General features: G+C 37.9%; 1 protein-coding gene across 10 annotated transcripts in view; it reads right to left on the bottom strand.

Annotated features, from left to right (window-relative positions):
- The window catches only part of LOC5567292 (alpha-1,6-mannosyl-glycoprotein 2-beta-N-acetylglucosaminyltransferase), a 318648-nt gene that overhangs the window by 297105 nt on the left and 1575 nt on the right, over positions 1 to 19968 (bottom strand). For 2 of the 10 annotated variants that reach the window (XM_021837627.1, XM_021837628.1), the window contains exon 2: positions 1406 to 1907. The exons of 2 other annotated variants lie outside the window; for them this stretch is intronic. The gene's annotated coding sequence lies outside the window, so the exon portion shown is untranslated. Of the gene's footprint in view, positions 1 to 1312; positions 2221 to 19968 lie in introns of those variants that run through there. 6 more of the 10 variants (XM_021837629.1, XM_021837630.1, XM_021837623.1 and 3 more) reach the window with 6 other exon arrangements.

Here is a 19968-nt window from a genome sequence, read left to right on the forward strand (position 1 = left end):
GATCAGTCTTAAAAACGTGAGGAGAAGGCAATTTCAACGCACTCACGATCTAGCTATGGAAATTATATGGCATGATCTGCAGAAAGAAATTAAAAACGATGTTCACAATTAAGAAATAAAAATTCTGACAATAAAATTTCTCCACTGGACCCTGGCTCTAAGCCCTTTAGAAATTATCTAAAATTTTGAGAAAAAAAAAAACTTAGAAGCCAATTCCGACATTGAAAGAGGATAACAAATTATTACTAACTAATTGCGAAAAAGATCAAAAACTTGCTATGTAGCTTAAAAGCGCGCACTATTTCAATTTAGGACTCACTAGTCCAATAGAAAATCAAGTTACTCAGGACTTCAAAAAAATCTCAGTCAAGAGAACCCCAGGCGATGTAGAATTCTCTACACCCTCATCAAGAAACTTCCATAAAGTAGCTTATCATTCTTAGATGATATATTTAACAAATGTTTTCCGTTGGCACATTTTCCTGACAGATGCGAAAATGCCAAGGTTGTGCCAATTTTAAAATCAGTCAAAAATCCTGCAGAAGCTTCTAGCTATTGTCCAATCAGTATACTTTCCACCATCAGTAAACTTTTTGGAAAGGTCACTTTGAACAGAATAATGGTCCAAATCAATTAAAATTCAGTTTTTGCCAATGAACAGTTCGGATTCCGCCATGGACATTCGACCACTCATCAACTCTTACGTGTAACAAATTTGATCCGTTCCAACAAATCTGAAGGCTATTCTACTGGTCTTGCTCTTCTAGACATAGAAAAATCAATGTTTGGCATGAAGGCTTGATTGTAAAATTAAAAAACTTTAATTTTCCAACATACATTGTTACAATAATTCAAAGCTATCTGTCAAATCGTACACTTTAGGTTGATTATCAGAACTCCACGTCTGAAAGACTTCTTGTAAGAGCTGGTGTTCCTCAATGTAGCATTTTGGGAACAATATTATACAATATGTTCACATCTGACTTACCTGAGTTATTTCAGGGATGTCAAAAATCTTTTTTGCGGATGACACAGGAGATCAATACACTTGTAAAAATTCTGAACTGCTGCTGCAAATTAAATGTAATATATTTAAAAAAAAAAGTGTTATTTAGTTTTATCAAATTAGGATTATAGTGAAGACCTAAATATAATTTTGATATATCACAATTTATCTAGTTCTAGTCTTATGTTTATAGCTTATTTTTCAAGAACTTTATGTTTATATGCTTGTGTGTTTTAAGTATTATGTTCTGTAAATCCGTTTTTCGTAAGATTGATTAGTCAAATTATAATATAGATGTAAACTTACAATTGCAATACGCTCAAAACATAGCAATACAGCGATAAAGAAAATTGTAGTAAGATGGTCTTGAACTTCTGTACTTTACTGTAGGTGTCGTACAATTCACTGCGGCGCTGTGATTTTTCGTTGCGGCAACACTATGCACTTTATGCTAATTTCTGCCCTGTTTACACACTCGTCGTCGTCTTTCGAGAAAATTTCCTTCACTTTGACTTTGAAACGGGATGACACACACCGAGTGCCAATTGTGTGACAATTTTCTTACACACTGCCCGAGCTCTCTAGTAGGAGCTGTACAAAAATCGTACTCACTTTGGCGAACCGCACAAGGCGGCTAGCCAATTTAGCCACACAACAGATCAATAAACGACGTGATTCACGACACGACAATTGGATGGGCACACTCATTCACTTGGGTTAGCACGAGCTCCTCGATGTCTTCCTACGACAAACTCCGTCACATTAGAAATTCTCTTCACGCGTTTCTGCACTTGTTCTCCACACTGGGGGAGGGAATATAATTCAATCACTCCGGGGGTGACTGTCAATTCGTTTGCACTTGCGAAGAAGTTTTTGCTCTGGGGCATGCATTAGCGACCACCTGCAAATTTAAAACATAGATGTTCCGTCAAACTGTAGTCGTAGTGGTCGTCACTCTCTTCCGCAGCTGATTTTCTTTCCGCACAGTTAGGTTTTTCCCGTAATGCAATCCACACCAAAAAAACACAATCTAGCTTAAGAATTCGCACTTCTCACGATGGACCACACGGCGTTAGGGGCGTTAAGTCCGAACGTTTCCACTGACCGTCCAAGTGGGTTCACTGTCGTACTCATACTAACTAGCGAATCGGTGCTCTAAGATTCATCAACCTGTGTTGTCGATCTATCGGCGGCGCGGTCGACCGAAACCCAAACGCGTCATCACGGGGTCGTCGTGGACAAACACTACGAAAGAGCGCGATGCGTAGCGAGCGGTCTATCCACCACACGCGCGAACTGTAGGTATTGGACAGTAATGTCGTCAGCATGGAGTGTGCGAAGTGGATATGAAATGTAACGCCTTACGCCTCAGTGGCAGACATATGGCAGAGGAGGCCGTCGATAAGCAGCTGGCAGCAGTGCAAATAGAGAGGAGACGCAACGACGACGACGACCACTGCCTGTAAACGAAGAGAGTGGCTACCGACTGTAGAGACATAACGATACGAAGATGCGATGAGAATCGAGAGCGAGAGTACAACGTGCGCATCGCCTCAATCAAGCCCACGAGATGCACCATGTGTTTAGACTGATCGTTGAGAATGGGTCGGCTAGGTGTCTTTTTCGCATGACTATGGATGTGGTTTTGTGAGTAGATAAACTGACCTATCGCCCTAAGTAACATTTTAAGTATTTCCAGTTGTTACCACCACATATTTGAAACTCTTTTTATAACTTATTAGTCTTAACAATCTTAATAAACATTTGAAAAATTTCCTTTAAATCCGAAGAGGCCCATATTACAGGTAATTTTTGAGACTATTACTTCTTTGTACATTGGGATCATTTTTGACAAATCGGTACTCTAAAGGAGCTGTAACTTTATAAAAAAATCAGTGGGGGTTGTGTACAAGACACGACCGCATGACGTTAACTACGCCATTTAATTTGCTGCATTTGTATTATAGTCAAATGTCATAATTGCAACCTTCCTTTAGTTATAATCCAGAATGTAATGGTTTGTGAATTTAGAAAAGATATATGTTTAAAATAAAATTTTGCGTAAGTTAATATTTGAATCATTCCTTAACAATAGAAAATATATTGCATCCCAACTGCACAGCAGCAGCGTCCTCGGAAACATTTTCAAATTGCCGTATTATCAATTATTCGTAATAAATCAATTGTTGTATGCTGCTATGAGATGAATTAAGAAATTATAGCAAGTATGTGGTAAACACATTAGGGAATATTACACAATTAACTCTTTAAAACACATTTGTTGGCTCTGGTAAGGGCCGATTGAATTGTTGAATTTGCGTAACACGGACACATTTTGGCGGCTTTGGTCGATTTTCTTCAGCCATCTCGAACAAATTAAGGAATATTACACAATCAACTCTTTAAAACACATTTGTTGGCTCTGAAAAGGGCTGATTGAGTTGTTGAATTTGCGTAACACGGACACACTTTGACGGCGCACTGGTTGCAATCCTCCTCGCCCGATGAGATTTGCGGAGCGGATGACGATGTGCGCTTCAACAAGCGGCTTCGGTCGATTTTCTTCAGCCATCTCGCACAAACAGCTTGCCTCTGGTAGCGAGGAGCTGAGCAGGTTTGCAGGAGCTCTTACCAGCTCGAAAGCGAAAACAGAATGAAACCGAATTCATCGAAGAAGGGATGCTTTATACCCTTAGAATAGCAGGTGATGCTCCTCCTTTCAAATTCTTCGTTTTCTTATCTGGGAAATAGGCTATATGAAACTGATGTCTGGGTAAGGGAATTACAAGATTAGCATTATGCTGTTATTGCATCCCGACGGCACTGCAGCAGCGTCTTCGGAAACATCCTCAAATTGCCGTATTGTCAATTATTCGTAATAAATCAATTATTGTATGCTGCTATGAGATGAATTAAGAAATTATAGCAAGAATGTGGTAAACACATTAGGGAATATTACACAATTAACTCTTTAAAACACATTTGTTGGCTCTGGTAAGGGCCGATTGAATTGTTGAATTTGCGTAACACGGACACATTTTGGCGGCTTTGGTCGATTTTCTTCAGCCATCTCGAACAAATTAAAGAATATTACACAATCAACTCTTTAAAACACATTTGTTGGCTCTGAAAAGTGCCGATTGAATTGTTGAATTTGCGTAACACGGACACATTTTGACGGCGCACTGGTAGCAATCCTCCTCGCCCGGTGAGATTTTCGGTGCTGATGACGATGTGCGCTTCAACAAGCGGCTTTGGTCGATTTTCTACAGCCATCTCGAACAAATTAAGGAATATTACAAATCAACTCTTTAAAACACATTTGTTGGCTCTGGAAAGGGCCGATTGAATTGTTGAATTTGCGTAACACGGACACATTTTGACGGCGCACTGGTACAAATCCTCCTCGCCCGATGAGCTTTGCGGTGGCGATGACGCTGTGCGCTTCAACAAGCGGCTTCAGTCGTGGCGGCGTGTTGTTGTTCCATTCGCGTTCCATTGAAAACTGAGCTGAGAATGCGAAAGGCACTCGAGACTTGCTCGCTGACCATGTTCACAGCTTGACGGCAAAAAGAAGAATGAGCGAAGAAGCAGGAATCGGTCTGGTTTTATAGTGCGAAGCGGAACGCAAAAGAAGCGTGGAAAACTGCTTGCACGTGATTGGTTGCGTAAGAAAGAGGTCGACATTTTCCAAATTTTCAATAGTTTATTGTCGATATTCAATAGTTTTCTCCATTCGAGAAAATTGCTGTATACATTTCCGACCGATTGGTGGGAAAATTTTTAAAATCTATAGATAAATGACTGAGTTATTAGCGTTCAAAATCTTTCATAATTTCGTGACGGTCGCAAAATATTAGATTTTCAATTGACACCCAGTATATTGCCGTAAGACGTAGTTAACGTCAAAAAATATATATAGAAATCTTAAATTTCCAATAACGTACATTTTCGTGTTAAAATAAGCTTTCTGCGACCTCTAGGAGTGACGCTACCAAAAAGTGACACATTTTGCATTAAGGATCAAAAATGACCCATGACTTTGGAACGCTCTCAAAAATCATTTTTTTTTTTTTTTGAACCGATTTTCGTTTTTATATTTATATGAAAGATGGAACCCTAAAATGAACCCCTTGGACATTTTTTTGAAAGTATGGCCATTCTAGACACAAGGGCACCTGGAACCTGCTTCGGAAGGTACTGATACATATCATATTGATAATTTCATACGAATGTATAGTACGACGGATCAAATTTCATGGTTTTTCACACCGGTTTACAAGAGCACCAAGGGTACTAAGAATTAGATTTGGCCGAATTTGGTCGGAAAATTCCGGAACTGGTTCCAGTAGGTTGTGATGTGGACATTTTCATGTAATCCCATCATGCGGTGTACAGGTCGGACTCGATTATCCAGTGACTCGATTATCCGGGATTCGATTATCCGGAATTTTAGACACGATTATCCGGAGTTTGATTTTTGATATTCTTGTTTTTCAGTTTTTATGCATAAATTTGAGATAATTTGGTATTGCAATATACAATATGAATGGTTTGGCAGTTTTGAACGTATTTAAGAAGGGGGGTTTGAAAAAGTGTGTTTTGTGTAAATATGCTGGTAAAAAAAATGTTTTTCTTCTCAAGACCCCTATTATATCTAGAAATAATTTCTGGTTACGCTACCGCATCATATAAATGAAACAACGAAAAATGATGATATTTAAGTTCTTTTATCGCAGATTTTAATTTTCCTTTTAGAGATTCGATTATTCGGAGGATTCGATTATCCGGAGTAAAAAAAAAGATACTCCGGATAATCGAGTCCGACCTGTAATATGTAATCCCATCATGCGACAGCTCAAACTTGATGATTTTTCATCCAGATCTAAATAGCAAACATACAATGTTTCTTCTTGTTTCTGGCGTTACGTCCCAACCGGGACAGAGCAGCTTCTCAGTTTAATGCTCCCATTAGAACTTTTACATTTACTTATTAATAGCTATTTTTGCCGATTGAACATTTTTGTATGTGAATATCGTGTGCCATGTACAATGCTCTGGGAAGTCGAGAAAATTCCCAACCCGAAAAGATTTGAACCCATATCCCTCAGCTTTATTTGGCTGAAAAGCTGCATTTTTACCGCTATGGCTATCTTGGCCTCACAAACATAACATTATTATATCCGAATTCCGTTAGAAAAAAATGGTAGTATAACAATTACCATAATTCGACAAGTTATTATTCATGTTTTGAACCTCTAAGTAAAATGAAGTTTTACTGACGAATTAGAATGTTTGACCAAGTTAAATCCTAGCTCCTGGGAATCGGGAGACGTGACGCTAATGTCAACATCGATCCGTGGGACCGATGTTCTGCTGAATCGCAGTTACACCGTGGGATTGTCATCGCTTAGCTAGGGTCATTCCTAGGTTAGGTTTAATACTTCTAATAATAAAGTTAGTATTAATTGAACACCAGAGCTGAACGTATTGGCTTTTTAATTTTAAAAGAAGTCCGAGATCAAATCTTAACAACCGCAAACGCAATTTTGATACCAGTTCAAATATAGCTCATGAAATTCTTTCAGAAAAACTTTCAGAGACTCCATTAAAAAAATACCTCCAATGCTTCCACCAGCTATTGGTCCAACTCTCTTCCAGGGATTTCATCAGGAATTCTTTCGATTGTACCAGAAATTCCTCCAAGATAATCTCTACTGTAATCCTTATAGCGATTTCTCCAGGAATTCCACTAAGGGTTTCACCAGAGATTCCTCCGAGAATTCCTTTAAGGAATTCCTGCAGGGAGAACTTTTGATCGTTATTATTTTCAGACCGGTTTCAATAGGGCTTCATGAATATCTTTAGCAATTCTGTCAGGTGTTTCCATAGGTATTCATCCAAAGATTATATTGTAGCGATTTCTGAAAGCAAATCTCTACAAGGATTGTTCTAAAGATTTTGCAAAGAGTTTTTCCAGTGATTCCTTCATCTTCTCTTCTTCTTTCTGGCGTTACGTCCCAACTGGGACAGAGCCTGCTTCTCAGATTAGTGTTCTTATGAGCACTTCCACAGTTATTAACTGAGAGCTTTCTTTGCCGATTGACCATTTTTGCATGTGTATATCGTGTGGCAGGTACGAAGATACTTTATGCCCTGGGAATCGAGAAAATTTCCTTTACGAAAAGTTCCTCGACCGGTGGGATTCGAACCCACGACCCTCAGCATGGTCATGCTGATAGCTGCGCGTTTACCGCTACGGCTATCTGGGCCCCGTCTGTGATTCCTTCATAGATTTCTCCAATATAATCTAACTGGGATCTCTCAAGGTTTTTCTGCAATAATTTCTCAGTGAACTTCTCAAGCAATTATTCCAGGAACTGCACCAGGGATTCCATCTGAGATTTCTTCAAGGATTCTACAAGCGGATCTAAGGATCCCACCAGGAAAATTTCAACAAAAATTCTTGCCTTTATCTATGATTTTCTCCAGGGATCTTCTTCTTCTTCTTCTTCTTCTTCGCATTACGTCCTTACTTGGGCAGAGCCTGCTTTTCTGTTTAGTGTCCAATGAGCATTTCGGAAGTTATTAACTGAGAGCTTTCTTTGCCAAACAACTTTTAGCATTCAATTCCAGTCAATTGTTATCCAATTTAAACATATTCCAATCTTTTTACCACGTTGGTTTGCTAGTTTGAGGTAGAGATGGGCAAAAGGCAACGGAACCGTTCAAAAATTGTCTTATGATTTATTCGTGCTGTTCGAAATATGAGATAGAATGAACACAGTGTTCGGCATATGAATCAAAATGTTGTTCACACCCAATAGCTAACATTAGAACTTTGCGAAGAAATTAAAATTTTAACAAATATCATCTAATTTATACCTATAAGATGCATTTAAAATCACTGTTGGCCTTAAGAGTTCGGAATATGAGTCAAAACGGTACGAAGGGAAATGAAGGAAATTTTTATTACGAAAAGATCCTGGACCGATCGGGAGTAGAACCCAGATACCCTTTGCATGGCTTTGCTTTGTAGCCACGGACTCTAACCACTCGGCTAAGGAAGGCCTCTCCAGGGATCTCAAAGAACTACTCCTGTTATTTCTCCAGTGATTTCCGCAGAAATTTCTCCAAGCTAACCTAACCCCTGGAAGATTCCTTGGAAAATTTTGTGAAAAAATGCTGGAGTTTCAGGAGTCTTGGAAAAATTCCTAAAAAAAAATGCTGAGTAAATCTCTGGGGGACTCCTTGTAGAGATTTTCCTGGAAGAATCCCTGGATATCTGAAGAAATTCCTGTTGGACTTTCTGGAGGATTTCCTGGGTAAATTGCTGAATGAATCCATTCAAGGTTACCTGGGTTAATTGATGGAGGAATCTTTCAAGGATTGCCTGGACAAATTGTTGAAGGAATCCCTGGATTCGTCTCAGGAGGAATCCCTGGAGAAATTTCTGGAGTAATACTTAGAGAAATCTATGAATAAATTTATGGAGAAATAGCTGGAGAAATATCTGGAAGAATCTATGAAGGGATATTCCAAGAGGAATCTAGGCAGAAATTTTCCTAATGCAATCCTTGGGAAAAAATCTTGGATTATTCACTGATAACATTCCTGGAGGATGATTCCATAGTTAATCTTTGGAGGAATTTCTAGAAGAATTCTTGATGAAATTATCGGAGGAATTTTTAGAAGGCCAGAACAAATTTCTGAGCAAATCCCTGGAAAATTCCTTGGAGTCATTCACGTAACAATTTTCCATGAGGTATTCCTTAAGGAGCAATCTCTTGAAAAATTCGTGAAGTAAATACTTGTAAAATCCCAGTGGTGTGGTTTTGCGAGTAGACAAACTGACCTATCGATAACACGCTGTCTATGAGAGAAGAACATTATCTATACAAAATAAGTAACTCCGAGATATCCTTCAAACGGAAATTATCTATTTGGGTTAATTTTTCCATATATATTTATATATTTTGGATAAAAAATGAAACAAATTTGAGTGATATGCCGATTTTTCTTGAAATTTGTTCCAGAAATTCGGGGAAAAATAAGAATTGTTAAAGATCCCGATAGAACATTTCCGTGCTAGCACCAAATGAAAGGTGAGCGTACAAGCTTTTTTTTGGTGGGTCCCGGTGCTCTCCAAACCGTTATTACCAGGAAAAACAAGTCCCCATCAAATCTAAGCTCACCGTCGTTTTCTAGGGTTAAGAATGGGTCAGCTCGGTCACCGAACTTCGGTGTCTTCTTCGCATGACTATGAATGACCTATCGCCCCAAGTAACATTTTAAGTATTTTTACTTACTACAAGCTCTTGTTACCACCACATCATCAAAACTCTTTTTATAACTTATTAGACTTAATTTGAAAAATCTCCTTTGAATCCGAAAAGGCCCACACTACAGAAGGGTTCTGAGAAAATTCCTTCTTTGTACATTGGGATTATTTTTGACAAATCGGGACTTTAAAGGAGTTGTAACTTTATAGAAAAAAAATTTAGAAATCTTAAATTTTCTGACTTTTACTAGCTTCCGAAAACCATCATTTTCGTGTTGAAAGAAGCTTTCAGCGAGCTCTAGGAGTGATGCTACAAAAAAGTGACACATTATGCATTAACATGAACATGGACATTTTTTGTAAGTATGACCATTCTGGACACAAGGGCACCTGGGACCTGCTTCAGAAGGTACTGGTACATATCATATTGTATGGCACGACGGATCAAATTTCATGGTTTTCACTCCAGTTAACAAGAGCACCAAGGGTACAAAGCATAGAGTCCTAAAGCCCTGTCCCAATTGTGGTGCCAAACGCTTTAGCTTTCGCCAGAAACACAAGTCGCTCAATTTTTTAATATATTTTTGTTTGTTCAAGTCCAAAAAATATTCATTTATGTTTTTTTTACACGGAGAAATCATACTACACAAAAAAAGAAGTTCTTTAAACTCAATTTTGGGTAAACTGCATTTAGTTTTTACCCACAGTTGGGTTGTTTTGCCACTGCCGCAACAGCAATGTTGTCAAAAACAGATAGAGACACACCGACCCAGCGTCAAAGTTCAATAAAATAAGCCAATTTTTTTTTTTCGCTGTTGTCAAACGAAAACTACCTAATGGTAGGTATATGTTGGTTAACCCAAATTTGGGTTTTCCCACAGAAGAGCCGAATTGTGTCAAAAGAAGTCAAATTTGAGTTGATTTGTCACCCCCTTTGGCTTAAACCCAAATTTTGGGTGTATTTTGTTTTCCATGTCCCTTCCGAAATGTCAGATAGGAACAACCCCAGTGTTAAAACTAAAACATCTGTGGTGTTTTTGTCGACTAAGTGAACGTCAAACATGATCAAAAGTGTCAAGGTTCATTTATGGACCCAATTTTTAAATTAAAGTTTAAATATGGTATAGCCGTTTTTCGAGCGGGAAAAATTGCTAAAGTAGTGGCAGTGACATGCTCTTTCGTGTTATTAAATAAAAACAAGATGTCATTAAACATTTTAGGACCCAATTAGATTTGGCCGGGTTTGCTCGGAAAATGCCGGAACTGTGGACATTTTCAGACCATCATATAGTCCCATCATGCGACAGATTAAAATTGATGATTTTTCATCCAAATCTAAATAGACACCATTCCAAATATCAAACATTAAATGTTTCTTATTGTTTTCTTCTGACGTTACGTCCCAACCGGTAGAGCCTGCTTCTCAGTCCCATGGCAACTTTTACATTTATTTACTAAAATTTACTAAAATTCCCATCCCGAAAAGATCCTCGACCGATGGGAATTGAATCCATGTCCCTCAGCTTGATTTTGCTAAAAAGCTGCATGTTTACCACTACGGCTATTTTGGCCTCACAAACATAACATTTTTATATCCGAATACCCATAACCGTTTTCGTTAGAAAAAAAATGATAGTATAACAAATCAGCATCATTCGACAAATTTTTATTCGTGTTTTCAACCTCTAAGTAAAATGATATTTTATCGCTGACGAATAAGAACTTTTGACCGCAAACGCAATTTTGTAACCAGTTCAAATAAAGCTCTTGGAATTCTTGCAGGAAAACCTCCAGAGATTCCTTTAAAAAAATATCTCCAATGTTTCCACCTGCCATTGCTCCAACTCTCTTCCAGAGATTTCTCCAGGAATTCCTTCGAGGATTCCTTCAGGGATTGGACCAGCAATTCCTCAATAATCTCTACTCTAATCCTTATAGCGATTTCTCTGGGAATTCCACTAAAGGGTTTCACCAGAGGTTCCTCCGAGAATTCTCTTAAGGAATTCCTCCAGGGAGATTTTTTGATCGTTATTATTTTTTAAGACCGGTTTCGATAGGGCTTGATGAATATCTTCAGCAATTCTGTCAAGTGTTTCCATAGGTATTCATCCAAAGATTATATTGTAGCGATTTCTGCAAGCAAATCTCTACAAGGATTGTTCTAAAGATTTTGCGAAGAGTTTTCCCAGTGATTCCTTCATAGGTTTCTCCAATATAATCTTACTGGGATCTCTCAAGGATTTTCTCCAATAATTTCTCAGTGAACTTCTCAAGCAATTATTCCAGGAACTGCTCCAGGGATTCCATCTGAGATTTCTTCAAGGATTCTACAAACGTTTTCTTCTGATCTTTTTATAGACTTTCCTCCAGAAATATTTACATAGACTCCTCTAAGGATCCCACCAGGAAAATTTCAACAAAAATTCTTGCCTTTACCTATGATTTTCTCCAGGGATCTTCTTCTTCTTCTTCTTCGCATTACGTCCTTACTTGGGCAGAGCCTACTTTTCTGCTTAGTGTCCAATGAGCATTTCGGCAGTTATTAACTGAAAGCTTTCTTTGCCAAACAACTTTTAGCATTCGTAGATCGTGTAGCAGGTACCGATTTGTCTCAAATTCCGAACAGACTCATATTCCGAACACTCGATTTGGTTTGGTACAGTTTGGCGGTTTGGTTGAAATATTTCGCTGAAATATGTAATCAAATTGTCACGAAATGGCAGTCAATTGTTATCCAATTTAAACATATTCCAATATTTTTACCACGTTGGTTTGCTAGTTTGAGGTAGAGATGGCAAAAGGCAACGGAACCGTTAAAAAAACGAGTGATCCGTGGCTCTTTTTTGGCGAGAGTCGGTTCGTTTGATCAGAACGGATTTGAAAAAATTTCTTCTATTCTCCTTCGTTCGTCTCTCGGCTTTATTGTAACGCTTGTCACGTGACTTGCTTTGCGCGCCACGCAGCAACACATGCAAGTACAGTTTTATGCTGCTCCGTACTCTCAGCGCTCTCAGCCTTTTTTATTTAAAAAAAAGACACTACACGTTAATGCTTCCAGTGGGCTATTTGCCCTTTGAAGGAAGCACCACACTAGACAACAGACTAGCATGCAACGCCCAGTGGCACAGTCGGAAAACATTCCTCTCGAAAAGTTTTCGGCCTGAAGCGGGAATCGAACCCACACTCCTTAGCACGATGCGGCTAAATGCCTCGGTGACACAAACCGCACGGCTAAGCAGCCCACAAAGCTTAGACTGACGAATATGCCACTTGAATGGCAAAGCACGGTCAGTTTTGCTTCTTCCTTTGAATTCTGGTAAGGGAAGTGGAGTTTCTGGAGAAGAATGAGAGAGCGAAATATACGAAAGGTGCGATGCGTACGCGAAACAGGAAGTGAACCGCTTTTTTTGCAGTTCACTTGGTTCAGTTCGCTCTTTCTTTGCGAGCCGCTGAGTCACTGAACCGTTCAAATGATCCGGTTCACTAAAATGAGTGATTCGGATCGGATCCGTTCACTAAAATGAGCCATTTTCCCATCACTAGTTTGAGGTCCGTAAAACTAGCTCAGATAAATTTATTTGCAAAATTATTCATTCGAATACGATTTACTCGTGCTGTTCGAAGTATGAGACAGAATGAACACAGTGTTCGGCATATGAATCAAAATGTTGTTCACACCCAATAGCTAACATTCAAACTTTGCGAAGAAATCAAAATTTTCACAAATATCATCTAATTTATACCTATGAGATGCATTTAAAGTCACTGTTGGCCGTAAGTGTTCGGAATATGAGTCAAAACGGTACGATGATACTCTATGCCCAGGGAAATGAAGGAAATTTTCATTACGAAAAGATCCTGGACCGATCGGGAATAGAACCCAGACACCCTTAACATGGCTTTGCTTTGTAGCCACGGACTCTAACCACTCGGCTAAGGAAGGCCTCTCCAGGGATCTCAAAGAACTACTCCTGTTATTTCTCCAGTGATTTCCGCAGCAAATTCCTTCAAGCTAACCTAACCCCTAGAAGATTCCTTGGAAAATTTTGTGAAAAAATGCTGGAGTTTCAGGAGTCTTGGAGAAATTCCTAAAAAAAATGCTGAGTAAATCTCTAGAGGACTCCTTGTAGAGATTTTCCTGGAAGAATCCCTGGAATAGTCTCTGGAGAAATTCCTGTAGGAATTTCTGGAGGATTTCCTGGGTAAATTGCTGAATGAATCCATTCAAAGTTACCTGGGTTAATTGATGGAGGAATCTTTCAAGGATCGCCTGGATAAATTGTTGAAGGAATCCCTGGAGGCGTCTCAGGAGGAATCCCTGGAGAAATTTCTGGAGCAATACTTGGAGAAATCGCTGGGAGAATCACTGTGAAGATAATGAGAGAGGAATCCCTGTAGATATATTTTCTAAGAAATCTCTGGACAATCCTTAGAGAAATCTATGAATAAATTTATGAGGAAATAGCTGGAGAAATATCTGGAAGAATCTATGAAGGGATATTCCAAGAGGAATCTAGGCTGAGATTTTCCTAATGCAATCCTTGGGAAAAAATCTTGGATTATTCACTGATAACATTCCTGGAGGATGATTCCATAGTTAATCTTTGTAGGAATTTCTAGAAGAATTCTTGATGAAATTATCGGAGGAATTTTTAGAAGGCCAGAACAAATTTCTGAGCAAATCCCTGGAAAATTCCTTGGAGTCATTTACGTAACAATTTTCCAGGAGGTATTCCTTAAGGAGCAATCTCTTGAAATATTCGTGAAGTAAATACTTGTAAAATCCCAGGAATTTCTTGATGGAATCCCTGGAGAAATCCATGAAGAGGACTACCTGGGGAAATTAATGCATGTTTCCTTCGAAGAATCTATGGAGGAATTACTGATGAAATATCTGGAGTAATCTTTGCAGAGATTGTTCTAGTGTAACCCCTGGAGAAAGACTGCAAAGATTTCTATATAGCTCATTTTCCTGAATGAATCCTTGAAGGAATCTCTTGAGGAATCTCTGAAGAAATAACAGTACTTTACAGATATCTACAACGCATATTGAAGTGGTTTCCGCTGAAATGACAGTTTCGCTCTTTTCAATGCTTTATTAAATCTTTTACGATTGAATGCATCTCCAATAAAACTCAATTAATACCATCTATAATAAGAAAGCATTGAAATTGTTACTTGAAGAATATCACGTTGTCTATGGTAGAAGAACATTTTTCTTCTTCTTCTTCTTCTTCTTCTCCTTCTCCATCTTCTTGGCATTAACGTCCTCGCTGGGACAGAGCCTGCTTCTCAGCTTAGTGTTCTTATGAGCACTTCTACAGTTATTAACTGAGAGCTTTCTTTGCCAAAGTTGCCATTTTCGCATTCGTATATCGTGTGGCAGATCCGATGATACTTTATACCCAGGGAAGTCAAGAAAGTTCCCATTACGAAAAGATCCTGGACCGAATTTCTGCAGGAGTGTGTCCATAGGCAGAATATCAGGAGGAGTGGATCAGAAAATCCATTAAAAAATGACTTCGTCGGTTTTGAATTTAGGAATACTTATGGAGGAAATTTATAGAGATATTATTAAGAAAATAAAAAAATAATAGGAAAAGTCTAGTCTAGAAGGAACACATGAAAAAATAATTGGGTTTTTATTAGAGAATTTCATCAACAATCCCAGGAAAAATCTTAAAAATAATTCCTGGTTAGATTTTTGAACAAAACATAGAAGAACCAAAATTATGGAGAAATATTTGTTCGAACATTTGTAAGAATTTTCCCAGGAGCCTTTCGGGAATTTCCTAGAGATATTCTTCAAAGAATAGATGAAGGAATTCTTGAAAAAAATTCTGCAGGACTATATGAAAAAAAACGTAGAAGAATCTCTACAGGAAAGTCCGGGAAAATTCCTTAAAAAATACCTGAAGAAAGTCGAGAAAACCCTGAAAAACATATAACAGATACATATGGAGATATCCTCTCAAATTTCTCTGATATAAGGTGAAGATAAATCGAAGCCAAACCTCAAATTATCAATAGCACGGATCTGGAGAACGAAACATCCGTTTGAGCTGAAAACTTAATCGATTGGTCACTCGCTGGTGGTGACCAATCGATTAAATTTCCAGCTCAAACGGATGTTTGGTTCTCCAGATCCGTGCTCTTGAAAATTTGAGGTTTGGCTTCGATTCATCTTCACCATAAGCTCAGGAAGAATCTATGAATATTTTCCTGGATAATGCTTAAATCAAACGCCTGGATAAGATATTTCATAGCATTATTTTATTTAAAAAATCCTGGGTCGAATCCTAAGAGCATGCATTAGAGGAATTCTTTGCGTAACGCTTTTTATTTTAATAAATTTTTAAAAGAATTACTCGACGAAAGCATATAACAGTCTCTGGAAAAAATCATGGAGTAATTCCTAGAGAATTATTTTGGAGTAATGGATGAACCCTTCTAGAGCCTTATTGTTATTTTCGTGTTATAGTATTATTGTTTCTCAATGAAGGATATTTCTACATTTCAGGAGGTTATTAACTGAAAAAAAATCGGCAAAAACTCTGAAAACAACTCAAAAGTTGCCCTAGGATAGATTACTAAAAGAATTCATAGCAAAATTACACTGCGGAACACGTTTTTGTCTCAAGCACTGCAATACCGCTATTTACTAGATTAAGGGTTGATTCCATTGCCGTTTTCAAAAATGTCATAGCACGTCTAGTTTTTGAGATATTGACGGTTGAAAATGCAAAATTTGACTATTTCAGCCAACTTACATGCAAGTTTTCCAACTTGTGTGGCAATTTTTTCGCCTAATTTGCCACAGAATTCAAACTCCATGATTATAACAATTATTACCAACAAAGTTCATGATATTTTCAATGCTCAAAAGTTATTTTTTGATGGTTTAGAAAAGTATTGTATTTCGCCATATAAGAGAAAAAAAGAATTTTGTATGGAGACTGCAAGCGTGTTTGAAAAATCGGTTTAAATCAAATTTAATCGTGAAATTTCAACCAAATGATATCTCAAATGAAAGTTATAGTTTAATTCTGCATGCTTGGTGGATTAGATCACAAAAAAGTTTGATCAATCATAGTTTAAATTTCATGTAAACATCAATAAAAACTGTGTTTCGTACAACTTTGGCGACCTGTAGCTAAAAATTGTGACGTGCTGGAACATTTCTGAGAACGGCATCAGATACAGCAACCTTAAATCTACAGGAGACACATAATTTGATCCTTGAGACATGCAAAAATGTAATTTTTGTTACGCTGTGTTATTGATCCTTCACATCTTTTATAATTTTATGAAAGAATTCCCAAGGAAATTTCGGAAAGAATTCACATCTCAGAGTTTTAGTAACTTTCAGGGAATTCAAGAAGGAACCTGCATAGAAATATATTCAAAAATACTGAAGAAATTTCCTAGAAATATTTTTGGACGAATAGATGACGGAATTTCCAGTAAATGCATGGGCGAAAAAATTGAACATTTTTTTTTCTTCCCTGCAGAACTGTTCAAAATTCCAGTAAAAATTCCTGAGAGAATAAATCAAGCGTTTTTGTATCTACAATGATCGATTTCTCTTCGTCGATTTTCTATTTCGATCGGTACACGAAATTAAATCGATAACTTTTTTCGGCGCAGTATTGCGAGGGACAATGTCATTGTATAGTTATGTCATTGTATAGTTATGTCATTGTATAGTTATGTCATTGTATAGTTAAAAACAGTCCCCCGGACATATAACTAGCTAAAAAGATAATCGATGAAGATAAATCGACATGGCCGATACGCTCTTATGATACTGAATGCGAGAAATAGTAAATTTCTGTTAAAATTCTTCGAGGTATAACCGGAGGATTATTTTCAACATGGAACGTATGAAAAATATCGTAGACGAATTCTTAAAATCTAGCATGAACATCCGGGTAAATCCACGTAGCAGCTTTTTAAAGAATATCTGAAGAAATCCTAATGGAAATTCTTGAAAATCTCTGCAGACCCACTAGAAGGATTTCTGAACAACACTCAGAATAAACAATGAAAGAAAAGGTAGCAAAATTATGCCGAAGGTATCTAGGTTCGATACCCGACCCGGTCGGTTCAGAATCTTTTCGTAGTGGAAGTTTCCTTGACTTTCCTGGGCATATAGTATCATCGTGCCTGCCACACAAGCAAGCTGGTAAGCAGGCTCTGTTTTAGTAAAGACGTAATGTCAAGAAGAAGAATAAAAGGTATTCTTGGATAAATTTCTGAAAGAGGAACCTTTGGTGTAATCCATGAAGGAATTCTCCTTGTTTTATGAAAATCGGCTTCGAAGTTTTATCAGTAATTTATCATTCCATATAAATTGTGTGAGAGTAACAAAACAAGCCAATCTTCTTCGAATTATGTTTTTTTTCTGTTTGACAGAAAAATCACCTCAAAATATTGTTGGAAAAAATGGAAACAGTCGAATTTTTAGTAGTTTAAAAATTCCTAGAAGATCTATTGGAGGAATCTTGGGAAAAATTCCCCCATATATAAGCACGTGAGTTATGGACAGTCCTAATGGACTTCACCACCTATTTCTCCAAGAATTCTTGTAGCACAAGTTCCTTCAGAAATCTTCCAGGGAACTCCAGACAGTGTGTTTTTATTGATTGTAATAACAAATCCTCCACGGATTCCTTCAGGGATTATTCATTTTACACATATATACGACTTTATCTTCATTTTCAACATTCTTTTAAGTAGGCATATTTTGTTAAAATAGTAGTTTTAGGAAAAGAGGTGTATAACCCCTATGCGATAAAGCCTTGCTAAAAAAAAATAAATCAACCATGTGAAGCCGATGACGACGCGACGTAGCTGGCGCAAATATACCCTGACGCCACCGACAATAAAATATATATCGGCGCTTAGGTCTACTATATCTTTGTTTTGCGAGTAGACTAACTGACCTATCGATATCGAATTTAGGTTACCAAATTCTGAATCAAAATGCCCCCAACGGACTATCTTCGCGGTTTCAACGTTCTGATAAGGCTTAGAAGCAAACGACTTCAAGCCGCATAAAGCAGCATGCGTCACCACGATATAATGACATGTCGGCGGAGAAGCCCATTCCGCTAGCCTTACTGTCTAACACATGAACCATCTGATTGGAACGATAACTGTAGTCACGTACATATTGGCTTGTCTCTGTTGAACTTGGACGTGACGATTCACAAATGACCGTGTCGTGCACGTAAACAAATTGGCTCCAACGATAACGCATGCAAGTCCTAGTAGGAAGATGTATGCAAGGCGAAGCACTGAATGGATGGATGCTTTTATGATTTTATTAATCCATAAAAATACGTTCACGTCTTAAGGCTAAGTAGCCCGTCATTCGTTTTGGCATCATTTCAAAGTGATAAAACTCAGTTTTGATAGTTTATATTGACTTGAAAAAGTATCACTGTACGCGCTAACATACATAAAATGTGCTGATACTTTTTCAGCTGTGTCAGTGCAAAACCAACTGGTATTCTTTAATTCGAAAGCGTGAGATGAAATAGAAACAATCATCAACGACGCGTACAAATTTCAATGACGGCCTACTTCGCCTTAAAGCTTTTTGGAGTGAACGTGCATTAATGAACGGTTCAAATAGTTATTTTCTTCCATCTCAAAAATTCCAACTAGCCTTGAGTGAAGAAACAAAAAAGCAGATGGAGTACTTTGTACCTTTTATTTCCGCCCTAATTGCTTATCTTTGACTCGTGTGGATTGAGTGGATACAAGTAACTGACACTGAAGAAGACTGCAAGTGGTTGTCAAAATACGCGTATCTGTCAAAGATAAGCAATTAGGGCGGAATTAAAAGGTACAAGGTACTTCGTCTACTTTTTTGTTTCTCTACTGAGATTCTGCCCGAAGGATTAGAATATATTAAAAAGAGTTAGCCTTGAGTGATTTTTAATAGACAAAACCTTTCAAACATGAGAGACAATTTGAAGGGAAAGAACTGAAACTACCTGCGACAATATTGACATAGGACTTTCAAAAGAGAAAATGCATTCGATATTTAAAGATTTGAACGGCTACACGACGGAAGAAAATATAATTTACCTGATGCGTATGGTTGTTAAGCTTAACGTTGTTAAGTTGTTGTAGGTTATGGCCTTCAGTCTATTATAGGCCATAACCTACAACATAATCATCACAGTCGTATCCCTGAGAAAGTTGTTAAGTTGCTAATGAGAATTATTTGAGATCCTTCCTGTTTGCGGAAAGGGCAACCCCAAAAGTTAGACTTCTGGTTGCCCCCGCAATGTTCGCATACAAAACTTTTCGGTATCTTCCTTCATAGGACAGACGTTATTAGCGTGAGAAGAACCTCCGCATACCATGCATTTAGTATCCATGCGGCAATGTTTTGTGGCATGACCCCACTTTTGACACCAACGACATTGAGTGGGTTTTTGGTAATTTCCTCCAGCTTTCTGGAATTGTTCCCATGTCGCACGGACATCGAATATAAGTCTAGCTCTTTCTAAAAATTTTTTTTATTAAAGTGAACTAAGTAATATTCTTGAGAAAGCCCTTTCGGAACAATGCCAGATTAGGTTCTCTTTTCATAATGATTACTTGGACTAGAGAAAATCCAAGTAAATCATTTATTCCATTTTGATCACTTCAGGTGACTTACAGT

This window comes from Aedes aegypti, chromosome 1 (genome assembly GCF_002204515.2).
Source record: "Aedes aegypti strain LVP_AGWG chromosome 1, AaegL5.0 Primary Assembly, whole genome shotgun sequence".
NCBI classification, from domain to species: domain Eukaryota; kingdom Metazoa; phylum Arthropoda; class Insecta; order Diptera; family Culicidae; genus Aedes; species Aedes aegypti.